The sequence below is a fragment of the Canis lupus genome, chromosome X (genome assembly GCF_048164855.1).
Source record: "Canis lupus baileyi chromosome X, mCanLup2.hap1, whole genome shotgun sequence".
In the NCBI taxonomy this organism is placed as follows: domain Eukaryota; kingdom Metazoa; phylum Chordata; class Mammalia; order Carnivora; family Canidae; genus Canis; species Canis lupus.
The window spans coordinates 26,697,201-26,711,520 of NC_132876.1; positions in this window are offsets into that span (position 1 = coordinate 26,697,201).

Below are 14,320 nucleotides of genomic sequence, written 5' to 3' on the forward strand. Positions count from 1 at the left end.
CACACAGTTTTCCAGAGTGGCTGCACCAGTTCACATTCCCACCAACAGTGTAAGAGGGTTCCCTTTTCTCTGCATCCTCTCCAACATTTGTTGTTTCCTGCCTTGTTAATTTTCCCCATTCTCACTGGTGTGAGGTGGTATCTCATTGTGGTTTTGATTTGTATTTCCCTGATGGCAAGTGATGCAGAGCATTTTCTCATATGCATGTTGGCCATGTCTATGTCTTCCTCTGTGAGATTTCTGTTCATGTCTTTTGCCCATTTCATGATTGGATTGTTTGTTTCTTTGGTGTTGAGTTTAATAAGTTCTTTATAGATCTTGGAAACTAGCCCTTTATCTGATATGTCATTTGCAAATATCTTGTCCCATTCTGCAGGTTGTCTTTTAGTTTTGTTGACTGTATCCTTTGCTGTGCAAAAGCTTCTTATCTTGATGAAGTCCCAATAGTTCATTTTTGCTTTTGTTTCTTTTGCCTTCGTGGATGTATCTTGCAAGAAGTTAGTATGGCCGAGTTCAAAAAGGGTGTTGCCTGTGTTCTTCTCTAGGATTTTGATGGAATCTTGTCTCACATTTAGATCTTTCATCCATTTTGAGTTTATCTCTGTGTATGGTGAAAGGGAGTGGTCTAGTTTCATTCTTCTGCATGTGGATGTCCAATTTTCCCAGCACCATTTATTGAAGAGACTGTCTTTCTTCCAATGGATAGTCTTTCCTCCTTTATCGAATATTAGTTGACCATAAAGTTCAGGGTCCACTTCTGGATTCTCTATTCTGTTCCACTGATCTATGTGTCTGTTTTTGTGCCAGTACCACACTGTCTTGATGACCACAGCTTTGTAGTACAACCTGAAATCTGGCATTGTGATGCCCCCAGATATGGTTTTCTTTTTTAAAATTCCCCTGGCTATTCGGGGTCTTTTCTGATTCCACACAAATCTTAAAATAATTTGTTCTAACTCTCTGAAGAAAGTCCATGGTATTTTGATAGGGATTGCATTAAACGTGTATATTGCCCTGGGTAACATTGACATTTTCACAGTATTAATTCTGCCAATCCATGAGCATGGAATATTTTTCCATCTCTTTGTGTCTTCCTCAATTTCTTTCAGAAGTGTTCTATAGGTTTTAGGGTATAGATCCCTTACCTCTTTGGTGAGGTTTATTCCTAGGTATCTTACGCTTTTGGGTGCAATTGTAAATGGGATGGACTCCTTAATTTCGCTTTCTTCAGTCTCATTGTTAGTGTATAGAAATGCCACTGATTTCTGGGCATTGATTTTGTATCCTGCCATGCTACCGAATTGCTGTATGAGTTCTAGCAATCTTGGGGTGGAGACTTTTGGGTTTTCTATGTAGAGTATCATGTCATCGGAGAAGAGGGAGAGTTTGACTTCTTCTTTGCCAATTTGAATGCCTTTAATGTCTTTTTGTTGTCTGATTGCTGAGGCTAGGACTTCCAGTACTATGTTGAACAGCAGTGGTGAGAGTGGACATCCCTGTCTTGTTCCTGATCTTAGGGGAAAGGCTCCCAGTGCTTCCCCATTGAGAATGATATTTGCTGTGGGCTTTTCGTAGATGGCTTTTAAGATGTCGAGGAATGTTCCCTCTATCCCTACACTCTGAAGAGTTTTGATCAGAAATGGATGCTGTATTTTGTCAAATGCTTTCTCTGCATCTAATGAGAGGATCATATGGTTCTTGGTTTTTCTCTTGCTGATATGATGAATCACATTGATTGTTTTACGGGTGTTGAACCAGCCTTGTGTCCCAGGGATAAATCCTACTTGGTCATGATGAATAATTTTCTTAATGTACTCTTGGATCCTATTGGCCAGTATCTTGTTGAGAATTTTTGCATCCATGTTCATCAGGGATATTGGTCTGTAATTCTCCTTTTTGGTGGGGTCTTTGTCTGGTTTTGGAATTAAGGTGATGCTGGCCTCATAGAACAAATTTGGAAGTACTCCATGTCTTTCTATCTTTTCAAACAGCTTTAGGAGAATAGGTATGGTTTCTTCTTTAAACGTTTGATAAAATTCCCCTTGGAAGCCATCTGGCCCTGGACTCTTGTGTCTTGGGAGGTTTTTGATGACTGCTTCAATTACCTCCCTGGTTATTGGCCTGTTAAGGTTTTCTATTTCTTCCTGTTCCAGTTTTGGTAGTTTGTGTCTTTCCAGGAATGCGTCCATTTCTCCTAGATTGCCTAATTTATTGGCGTATAGCTGTTCATAATATGTTTTTAAAATCGTTTGTATTTCCTTGGTGTTGGTAGTGATCTCTCCTTTCTCATTCATGATTTTATTAATTTGAGTCTTCTCTCTCTTCTTTTTAAAAGGCTGGCTAATGGTTTATCTATCTTATTAATTCTTTCAAAGAACCAACTCCTGGTTCTGTTGATCTGTTCTACAGTTCTTCTGGTCTCGATTTCGTTGAGTTCTACTCGAATCTTTATTAACTCCCTTCTTCTCTTGGGTGTAGGATCTATTTGCTGTTTTTTCTCTAGGTCCTTTATGTGTAAGGTTAGCTTTTGTATTTGAGTTCTTTCCAGTTTTTGAATGGATGCTTGTATTGCGATGTATTTCCCCCTTAGGACTGCTTTTGCTGCATCGCAAAGATTTTGGATGGTTGTATCTTCATTCTCATTAGTTTCCATGAATCTTTTTAATTCTTCCTTAATTTCCTGGTTGACCCTTTCATCTTTTAGCAGGATGGTCCTTAACCTCCACGTGTTTGAGGTCCTTCCAAACTTCTTGTTGTGATTTAGTTCTAATTTCAAGGCATTATGGTCTGAGAATATGCAGGGGACAATCCCAATCTTTTGGTATCGGTTCAGACCTGATTTGTGACCCAATATGTGGTCTATTCTGGAGAAAGTTCCATGTGCACTTGAGAAGAATGTGTATTCAGTTGAGTTTGGATGTAAAGTTCTGTAGATATCTGTGAAATCCATCTGGTCCAGTGTATCATTTAAAGCTCTCGTTTCTTTGGAGATGTTGTGCTTAGAAGACCTATCGAGTATAGAAAGAGCTAGATTGAAGTCACCAAGTATAAGTGTATTATAATCTAAGTATTTCTTCACTTTGGTTAATAATTGATTGATATATTTGGCAGCTCCCACATTCGGGGCATATACATTAAGGATTGTTAAGTCCTCTTGTTGAATAGATCTTTTAAGTATGATATAGTGTCCCTCTTCATCTCTCACTACAGTCTTCGGGGTAAATTTTAGTTTATCTGATATGAGGATGGCTACCCCTGCTTTCTTTTGAGGACCATTTGAATGGTAAATTGTTCTCCAACCTCCGCAGAGCCGCCGCCCGAGCCCCCCCGAGCTGCTCCTGGAACCGCGCAGCCCCCTCCGCACGGAGCCTCTTCCTCTGCCCGACCACCCCCGAGCTGCTCCCGCCTCGCAGCCCCCTCAGCACGGAGCCTCTTCCTCCGCCCGAGCCCCTCCGAGCTGCTCCGGGTCCCGCCGTGCGCGCTGCAGCCCTTAGGGAGCTCGGCGCACTCTCCCCGGCGCGCAGGTGTCTGTTAGTGTCCCCGGGAGCCCGAGGGCATCCCCGCCCTCCTGGGTCCTGCTCCAACTCCCCACGAGCCCCTCTCCGCCCGGGAAGGTCGGTGCAGCTCCTGCGTCTCCGGGACGGGGCTCTCCTGTCCTGGGGACACTCGCCCCGGCCTCAGCCCGGCTCCTCGCGGGGCCCCTCCCCCTTGGAGGCCTTTGTTTCTTTATTTCTTTTTCCCCGTCTTCCTACCTTGATAGAAGCGCGAACTCTTCTCACTGTAGCGTTTCAGCTGGTCTCTCTTTAAATCTCAGGCCGAATTCATAGATTTTCAGGATGGTTTGAAGGTTATCGAGGTAATTTGGTGGAGACAGGTGATTTGGAGACCCTGCTCTTCCGCCATCTTGTGCTGCCCCCTTTTAAACGTTTTTGAATCTCTAGTTATTTCCTCCTTTCCATTCCTGATGTTGCTAATTTATATGTCCTTTATGTATTTATCTATTTAACTAGAACCTCATCAGTTTCACTGACCTTTGAATTTTTTTTTATAAGAATCAGCTTTTGTTTCCTCTATTATGTATTCGTTTTCTCTGTCATGGGTTCCTTATCTTTATTCTTTTCTTCTAATTTAGGGTCGCTTTGCTTTTTTAATATACATTCATAACTAGCATCTTAACTAATTCATCTTAAACTTTCTTCTTTTATAACTTGAGCTTTTAATGCTGTATAATTTCCTTTGAATTAGCTGTATCTCACATTTATTTCAAAATATTTTCTAATTTCCCTTGTGATTTCTTATTTTACCAAAGAGTGTTGTGTAATTGCCAAATATTTCTGTATATTTCAGCTATCTTTTAGCTATTGGCCTCTAACTTAATTTTATTCAAGTTTAGAGGAAATACATAGCATGTTTTAATATGTTTACCTTGCCATGTGGCCCTGAACATAGTCTACCTTGGAAAATGTCAATATACACCTTAAAAGGACATGTATTCTGCTGTTGTTATGTAGAAGAGTTCTATAAATATCAATTGTGTCAATTATTATAATGTTTTTATTTCTCCTATATCTTTATTTATTTTTTATGTTTTTTATATGTATTTTATTTTATGATTTTATTACCTAGAAATAAGTGCCAAAATGTCCAATTATAAATAAGAATTTGCCTAGTTTTTCTTTCCTTTCTGTCATTTTCTGTGTCATGTACTGTGAAAATCTGTCATTAGGTACATACACATTTAGAACTGTTAAATATTTCCGAAGAATTGAATTGCTATATTAATAAAATGGCCCCCTCTTAACTTACGATGATATTTATTGTCCTGAAATTTACTGTGTCTGATGTTAATATAGCCAATCCAGCTGTATTCTGATTAAGGTTTTCATAAAATATCTTAACTATCATTTGATTTGTAAATAATCTGCCATCTTTATGTTTAAAGTGAGTTTTCTCATAAAGTTAGATCTTAATTTTTAAGCTATTTTTAAGTCTGTCTTTTAATTTCACTGGTTATGAATTTTATGTTTAATGAATTTTTTGTGTTATTGGCTTCCAATCTATCATTTCCTATGTCTTTATATTTGTCCCACATTTCATTTGTTTACTATTTCCTGCATTTGAGACAATTGTTACTTTTTTAATATTCCATTTTATCTCCATTTTTTACTTAATATTCCATTTTGTTTCTTTTTAGTTTATTATTAAAGTATAATTGACATACAATGTTATATTGCTTTCAAGAGTGGAATATATTGGTTGAGGAATTCTATACATTAGTCAGTGTTCATCATGACAAGTCTATGATGAACTATCTTCATACAATATTATTACGATATTTTAATGGTATTCCCTACACTTTACTTTCATCTCTGGGACTTATTTATCTTATAAATGGAAGTTTGTACCTCTTAATCCCCTTCATCTGTTTTGCTCATCCCCTCACTCACCTCTCCTTTGGTAACCAGGTTGCATTCAAGGTTTAGGAATCTTTTAAAAATTTCTTTGTTCATTTGTTTTGTTTTGTCTTAGATTCCAGATATAAATGAAATCATATGGTATATGTCTTTCTCTGTCTGACTTATTTCACTTAGCATAATACAATTTAGGTCCACTCATGTTGTGTGAATGGCAAGATTTCATCATTTTTTATGTCTGGGTAATGGTCTACTGGGTGTGTGTTATATTTTTGTATATTGTGTATACAAACACACACATATTTCAAATTAATGATTTTGTTTTCTTTGTGTAAATACTCAGTAGTGGAATTACTAGATTGTATGATATTTCTATTTTTAATTTTTGAGGAACTTCCATGGTGTTTTCCACAGTCGTTGCAGCAATTTACATTTCCACCATCACTGGAAGGGTTTCCTTTTCTCTATATCCTTATCAATACTTGTTATTTCTTGCCTTTTTGATACTAGCCATTCTCCTGGTGAAAGGTGCTATCTCATTGTGGTTTTGATTTGCTTTTCCCTGATGATTAGTGATATTGAGCATCTTTACATGTGTCTGTTGGCTTTCTATATGTCCATTTTTTTTGTGCCAGTACAGTTTAATCACTATAGCTTTGTAATATTTCATGCAGTATGCAAAATTGTGTTCTTTGTTCTCAAGATTGCTTTGGCTATTTGAGGTCTTTTGTGATTCCATACAAATTTTAGGATTATTTGTTGTAGTTCTGTGGAAAATGCTAATGGTATATTGATAGGGATTGCATTGAGCCTGCAGATTGCCTTGGGTAGTATGTATATTTTAATAATATTAATTCTCCCAATCCATGAGTATGGTAAATCTTTCCTTTTGTTTCTGTCATCTTTATTTTTTTCATTACTATCTTACCTAAGTCTTTCACCTCTTTGGTGAAATTTATTTCTAGGTAATTATTTTTGGTGCAGTAATGAGATTGTTTTCTTAACTTTTCTTTCTGCTACTTTGTTATTAGTATATAGAAATGCAACAGGCTTCTGTATATTAATTTTGTATTCTACAGCTTTACTGAATCCATTTATAAGCTGTAGTATTTTTTTGGTGAGTATTTAGGTTTTTCTATATGTAGTATCATGCCATCTTCAAATAGTGACAGATTTACTTCTTCCTTACCAATTTGGATGCCTTTTGTTTCTTTTTCTCATCTGATTGCTTTAGCTAGGCCTTCTAGTACTTTGTTGAATAAAACTGATGAGAGCGGACATACTTGCTTTTTTTCATAAAGGAAAAGATTTCAGTTTTTTACCACTAAGTATGATGCTCCCTGTGGGATTTTCATATATGGCCTTTATTATTTTGGAGTATGTTCCCTTTTAACACCTTTTGTTGAGAATTTTTATCATGAATGGGTGTTGTATTTTATCAAATGATTTCTTTGCATCTATTGAGATGACCATATATCTTTCCTTTTTATTAATGTTATGTTTCACATTGGTTGATTTTCTTTGTTTTTTTTTAAATTTTTTTTAATTTTTTTATTTATGATAGGCGCACAGTGAGAGAGAGAGGCAGAGACACAGGCAGAGGGAGAAGCAGGCTCCATGCACCGGGAGCCCGACGTGGGATTTGATCCTGGGTCTCCAGGATCGCGCCCTGGGCCAAAGGCAGGCGCTAAACCACTGCGCCATCCAGGGATCTCACATTGATTGATTTTCAAATATTGAACCATGCTTCCATCCCTGGAATAAATTCCACTTGATCATGGTGAATGATCTTTTTAGTATATTGTTGAATTTCATTTGCTAATATTTTGTTAAGGATTTTTCCATCTGTGCTAATCAGACATATCAGCCTGAGGTTTTTTTTTTTTTCTGTCTTTGGTTTTGGAATCAGCATAAGGTTGGTTTTGTAAGATGAATTTGGAAGTTTTATTTCCTCTTCTATTTTTTGGAATAGTTTGAGAAAAATAGGTATTAACCCTTATTTATGTTATTGATAGAATTCACCTGTTAATCCATCTGATCCTAAACATTTATATTTGGTAGTTTTTTGATTACCAATTCAATTTTGTTACTAGTAATTAGTCTGCTCAAATTTTCTATTTCTTGATTCAGTTTTGAAAGACTATGTTTCTAGAACTTTATCCATTTTTTAGGTTGTCCAATTTGTTAGCATATAATTTTTCTATAATATTTTCTTAAAATTTTTTGTATTTCTGTGTATTGGCTGTTACTTCTTAATTTCTGATTTTATCTAATTGTCTTCCCTCTTTTTTTCTTGATGACTTTTCTAAAGGTGTATCAATTTTGTTTTTCTTTTTAAAGAACTTTGTCTTGATGACATTAATCTTTTAAAAAAAATATTTTCTCTAGTCTATATTCCTTTGGGTGTAATGTTAGGTTGTTCTGCGGGGGTAGGCCTGTATCACCATAAAATTCCCTGAGAACTGCTTTTGCTGCATCCTAACGATTTTGGACCCATTTTCATTTGTCTTCACATACTGATTTCCTCTTTGAATTCTGTATTGATCCATTGGTTATTTGGTAATATCTTGTTTAGCCCCCATATATTTGTGTTTTTTCCATAGTTTTTCCTTGTAAATGATTTTTAGTTTCTTGCCAATGTGTTAAAAGAAAAACAAAAATGTTTGATATGATTTCAATCTTCTTAAACTTACTGAGACTTGTTTCATGGCCTAACATGTAATCTGTCCTGGAGGATGTCCCATGTGCACATGAAAAGAATGTTTATTCTGCAATTTTTTTGATGGAATGTTCTGTATATATCTGTTTGGTCCACCTGTTCTAATGTGTTACTCAAAACCATCGTTTCCTTATTTGTTTTTTGTCTGGATGATCTACCCAATGATGTAAATGGGGTGTTTAGGACCCCTACTAGCATTGGATTACTGTCATTTTCTGCCTTTATTTGTGTTATTTTACTATATGTATCTGGTGCTCCTATGTTGGGTGCATAGATACTTACAATTATTATATCTTCTCATTAAATCAATCCGTTCATTATTATGTATGCCTTTTTTTGTTTCTTCCTACAGTCTTTTTCTCAAAGTCTATTTTGCATGATATACGTATTGAACCTTGGCCTTTTTAATTTTTGTTTCCATTTGCATGGAGTATCTTTTTCTATCCTTTCACTTTTAGTCTCTATATGTCTTTAGGTCTGATGTGAGTCTCCTGTAGGCAGCACATGTAGAAAGGTCTTTTTTATAAATCTATTCAGTGCCTTTATGTCTTTTGATTGGAATATTTAGTCCATTTAAATTCACAATAATTATTGATAGGCATGTACTCACTATCATTTTGTTAATTGTTTTCTGGCTCCTTTTATAGTTCTTCTCTGTTTCTTACTCCTTCTCTTACTCTTTTCCCTTGTGGTTTGATACCTTTCTTTAGTGTTCTGCTTGGATTCCTTTCTCTTTATATACTTATTGTAATTATTTGGTTTGTGGTTACCATTGAGTTCATATCTAGTATCACATATGTATAGTAGTCAATATTAATTTGATTGTCACTTAGGTTTGAACACATTCTAAAAGCACTAAGTTTTGACACTCCATGTTTTATGTATATAAATCATATTTTACATCTCTTTATTACTTGCATCCCTTGACTAATTTTTGTTGGCATAACTAATTTTACTACTTTTGTGTTTTAACTTCCATATTGACTTTATAAGCAATCTACTATCTTTATTATATTTTTTCACTTACCTGTGAGGTTTTTTTTCTTTTCACAGTTTTCTTACTTGTAGTTATGGCCTTTTATTTCCACTTAAAGGGTGTTTTTTTTAACACTTCTTGTAAGGCTGGGTTGGAAGAACTCTAACTTTTGTTTGTCTGTAAAACTGTTTCCTTCAATTCTGAATGATTGCTTTGCTGGTAGAGTGTTCTTGTTGGTAGGGTTTTTTTGTTGTTTTTTTCCTTTTAGCACTTTGAATATATCATGCCACTTCTGGCTTGTGAAATTTTTGCTGAGAAATCAGCTCATAGCCTTATGGAATTTCTTCTGTATGTAACTGTTTTATTTTATCTTGCTACTTTAAAAATTATCTCTTTATCATTACTTTTTGCCATTTTAATTTTTATGTGTCTGTTTGTGGAACTCCTTGAGATCTCCATAGTTTCTAGACCTGGATGCCTGTTTCTTTCTCCAGATTAGGAGAGTTTTCAGCTACTGTTTCTTCAACTAAGTTTTCTGCCCCCTTCTCTCTTTCTTCTTCTGGGATCCCTATAATGCAAATATTATTATGCTTGATGATATTGCAGAGTTCCCTTAATCTATCCTCATGTTTTATTCTTTTTTTTTCCTTTTTACTGTTCAGCTTGATTGCTTTATATTACCCTGTCTTCCAGATCATGGACCTGTCTTTCTGTATCCTGTAATCTGTTGTTGATTCCTGCTAGTGTATTTTTAAATTTAGCACTGAATTCTGCATCTCTGACTGATTCCTTTTTATATTTTTTGTCTATTGAAGTTCTCATGGAGTTCATCTATCTTCCTCAAGTCTAGTGAGTATTGTTATAACCATTATTTTGATCTCTTTATCCAGCATATTGCTTTTCTCACTTTTATTGAACTCTTTTACTGTGATTTTGTCTTGTTCTTTCATTTGGAACATATCCTTGTCTCCACCTTTTATCTAACTCTCTGTGTTTATTTCTATGTATTATGTAGGTCAGTTAGTTCTCCTGGTCTTGAAAGTAGTGGCCTTGTGTAGAAGCCTTGTGGTGACCTATAGCTCAATTCCCCCTAGTCACCAGAATCAGGTACTACAGTGGTGTCCTCTGTGCAGGCTGTGTGTACCCTCCCATTTGGGGTGAGCCACGATTGCTTTCACCCAGCCAAATGCAATGACTGGCCTGCATGCTATGGGCTATGTTGAGAGGCCTGGCTTCCACCACTGCAGGTTCACTGGTATTCAGGCCATCACTCAGCCTAGCTGTATGTAATTAGACTTTCTGCCATAGTTGCATGCACAGTTAAGGACCTAGCTTGCTCCCTACACAGCCAGCTAAGAGGCTCAGCTGCAGGAACTGCAGATGTGTTGGTGTGGGAAGTTATCTTCCACCCTCTTCGGGGCAAGTGTCACTTTGGAGTGGTATGGGTCCCAGCTGGGGCTCTCTGCCAGGTATGGCAAGGAAGGAGCCACTTTGGAGGGATAACTGCCAAGGTGGGGAAGCTGGGTGGGGCATGTAGTGCTAGCAAGATAAGAGAGAGAGTGTTAGAACTGGCTCCCACAAGCATCCAGCTATCTAGGCTTGGGGAGGGAAAGAGAAATAGAAACAGCACTTTTGTACCTAGAGAAATCTGCAGATCTCTGTCCCTCTGGCACACATTCTAAGATTAGCCAATAAATCTCCACATATATCCCAGGCACTTTTCAAACTGCTGCTTCTGTACTGAGTTATTTAGTGTTCTGGCCCTTTAAAGGCAGGAGCTCTTTTTCCTATCCTTCTCTGGCTCTCCCAGAGTTAAGCCCACTGATTTTTGAAGCTTCTGGAGTTATGCCCTGCTGATTTTTAATGCTTCCAAAAATAAGTCCTGCTGGTTTTCAAAGCCAGATGTTATGAATAGTCATCTTTTCAGTGCAGTGCCCAGCGCATGGAGTACCTGGTGTGGGATATGACCCTCTTGCTTCTCTGTGCCTGTGATGTACCTCCTATTTGTGGTTAGCCATCTGAGGTTTTGTTCCTAGTTGTGTCCCTCCTACCCTTTTTGTTGTGGCCTTCTCTCTATGACCAGTTGTGGGGTCATTTTTAAAGTGAATTTTATAGGTGTAGCTGTCACCTTGGTGTGTCCATGGAACTAGATGAGTTCAGGATCCTCCTACTCTTCCATATTCCAACTTTATTTTACTTAAGTGTTTGTTTTGGGATTGCGATGTGCATCCCTAACTTATCATAGTCTATCTTCAAATAATATAGCATTTCACATATAATTTAAATAATTTCAAGACTTTACAATAGAATATTTTCATTTACTCGCCTTTTGTGTTATTATTATTATTTTAAATTTTATTGCTACATATCTCATAAACCCAACAATATGGTGCTATTATTTTTGCTTTCAATTGTCAATAATGTGTTTGAAATTTACAAAGAGAAAACATTCTTTATATTTGCCTGCATATTTAACATTCCCATCATATTTATTTTCTTTCTACAGTTAAGATATTGTTTTATTGTCTTCGGCCTGCAGTTTTTCTGACAATAAGTCTGTATTTATCCCTGCTTTTGTTCCCCTATAATAATGTGACTTTTTTTAATCCGATGATTTTAAGGTTTTCTATGTATCATGAATTTTTAGCAATTTAATTATGATATTCTTTGGTGTGTTATTCATATGTATCCTACTTATAGTTTGTTGAATTACTTAGTATGTGAGTTTATTGTTTCAACTAATTTGAAAAAATAGCCATTTAGTTTTTCAAGTACTTTTTTACTGTTAACCCTCTTTCTTGATCAATTATACATGGTAGATAGCTTGATATTGTCCTACAAGACACTGTCATTCTGTTCATGGATTTTAAATCTTTTTTTTTCCTCTGTGCATTTTGTTTTGATGACTCCATTATCATCAAAACTTGAATTTCTTTTTTTTTTATTTTTTATTTTTATTTATGATAGTCGCACAGAGAGAGAGAGAGAGAGAGAGAGAGGCAGAGACACAGGCAGAGGGAGAAGCAGGCTCCATGCACCGGGAGCCTGACGTGGGATTCGATCCCAGGTCTCCAGGATCGCGCCCTGGGCCAAAGGCAGGTGCTAAACTGCTGCGCCACCCAGGGATCCCCAAAACTTGAATTTCAAGTTCACTGACCACTATTCTGCATTGTTTAATTTGCTATTAAACCTATACAGTAGGGACACCTGGGTGGCTCAGTAGTTGAACATCTCCTTCGGCTCAGGGCGTGATCCTGGAGTTCCGAGATGGAGTCCCATATCAGGCTCCCTGCATGGAGCCTGCTTCTCCTTCTGCCTATGTCCCTGCTTCTCTTTTTCTGTGTCTCTCATGAATAAATAAATAAAATCTTAAAAAAAATAAAAGTAATCTTATACCATAAAACTTGTTTCAGATATTGTATTTTAGCCCCAAATATTTTGTTTGCTCACTTATTTTATTTTTCATCTATCTCATTATGTACACACTTTTTTTCTTTATATATTTATTTGAGAGAGCGCACACACACAAGCGAAGGAGAGGGGCAGAGGGAGAGAGAAAATCGAACTCCTGGCAGGGAGCTGTTGCAGGGATCCATTCCAGGACCCAGGGATCATGACCTGAGCAAAAGGCAGACACTTAACTGACTGAGCAACCCAGGTGCCCCATTAATAAATCTTTTAAATCCTTTTGTTTGTTTAATCAGATAATATCTCTCATGTATTTTTTAAAAGATTTTATTTATTTACTCATGAGAGACACAGAGAGAGAGGCAGAGACACAGGCAGAGGGAGAAGCAGGTGCCATGCAGGGAGCCCAATGTGGGACTCGATCCTGGGACTCCAGGGCAGAAGGCAGGCGCCAAACCAGTAAGCCACCCAGGCGTCCCTCTCTCATGTATTCTATTGAGCATTATATATGCTATTGAAAGACTGTTCTTCTCTTGTACCTCTTCAAATGTCTAGTAATTTCTTATAGGATGCTCAACACTGTAATGTTATGTTGTTCAATTTCTGGATTACATTTTCACCCTATAAATGTTAAAAATTTTTCAGGTTGGGGATCCCTGGGTGGCTCAGCGGTTTTGCGCCTGCCTTTGGCCTGGGGCGTGATCCTGGAGTCCCGGGATCGAGTCCCGCGTCGGGCTCCCTGCATGGAGCCTGCTTCTCCCTCTGCCTGTGTCTCTGCCTCTCTCTCTCTCTCTCTCTCTCTCTCTATCATAAATAAACAAAAATAAATCGTTAAAAAATTTTTTCAGGTAGTTAGGTTAATTACAAATCAAACTGATCCTTTTGTGGCTTGCTTTAAATCTTTGTTAGAGTAATATTTCTAGTTGCTTTAAATTGGTGTTATTTTAGGCTTACTAGTAAGGTGTGATGTTGCTGGTGTCTCTATCACATGCTCCGGATATTTAAGGAAACTGTGCAGTCTGACAGGTGGAAATTAGGATGATTTCCAACCCAATGTGAATTCTTGTAATTGTTCAGATTATATCTTACTTGTAGTTTTTTTTTCTCAGCCTTTCAACTTATGCATGTGTCACTTAGTATTCAGCAACAGACTCAGGATGCATGTGATTTTTTTTACAGGGGTCTCACTACCTAGCTCTCTATTCTCTTGTCTTTTGCCTCAATCTCACTGAATGTTGCTCTCTGAACTGTCAAGATCACTGCCATCTGCTTGGGATTTCCCTCCCTTGCTGTGACCAAGGGGCACTTGTAGGACTCACATTATTTGTTGTTCTCTCAGGATCATAATTCTATTTCCTTTTCCCCCACATACAAGTACTAAAGAAGGAAAAGGCTAGGCTTTCTAGAAGTCTGATATAGTACTGAAGGGGGCTGTAACCTCAGAGACATATGTCCAATCTGCTCCCTACTAATAGATGATGAAATTGTTTTTTTTTCAGCTTTATTGGGTTGTAATTGACATGTTTAAAATGTAAACTTTGATATTTTTGATATATATACACCCATGATATTATCAATACAATCAAGATAATGAACTATCCATTAACTATAAAAGTTTCTTTTAACCCCTTATAACTCCCGCTAAAGACCCTAGGCAACCACTGATATGCTGTCATTATAGAATAATTTGTGATTTGTAGAATTTTAAATAACTGGGATAAAGTTATATATACTTTTTTGGCTTGACTGATTTGACTCAAGCTATATATATATATATATATATATATATATAATGTATATTAT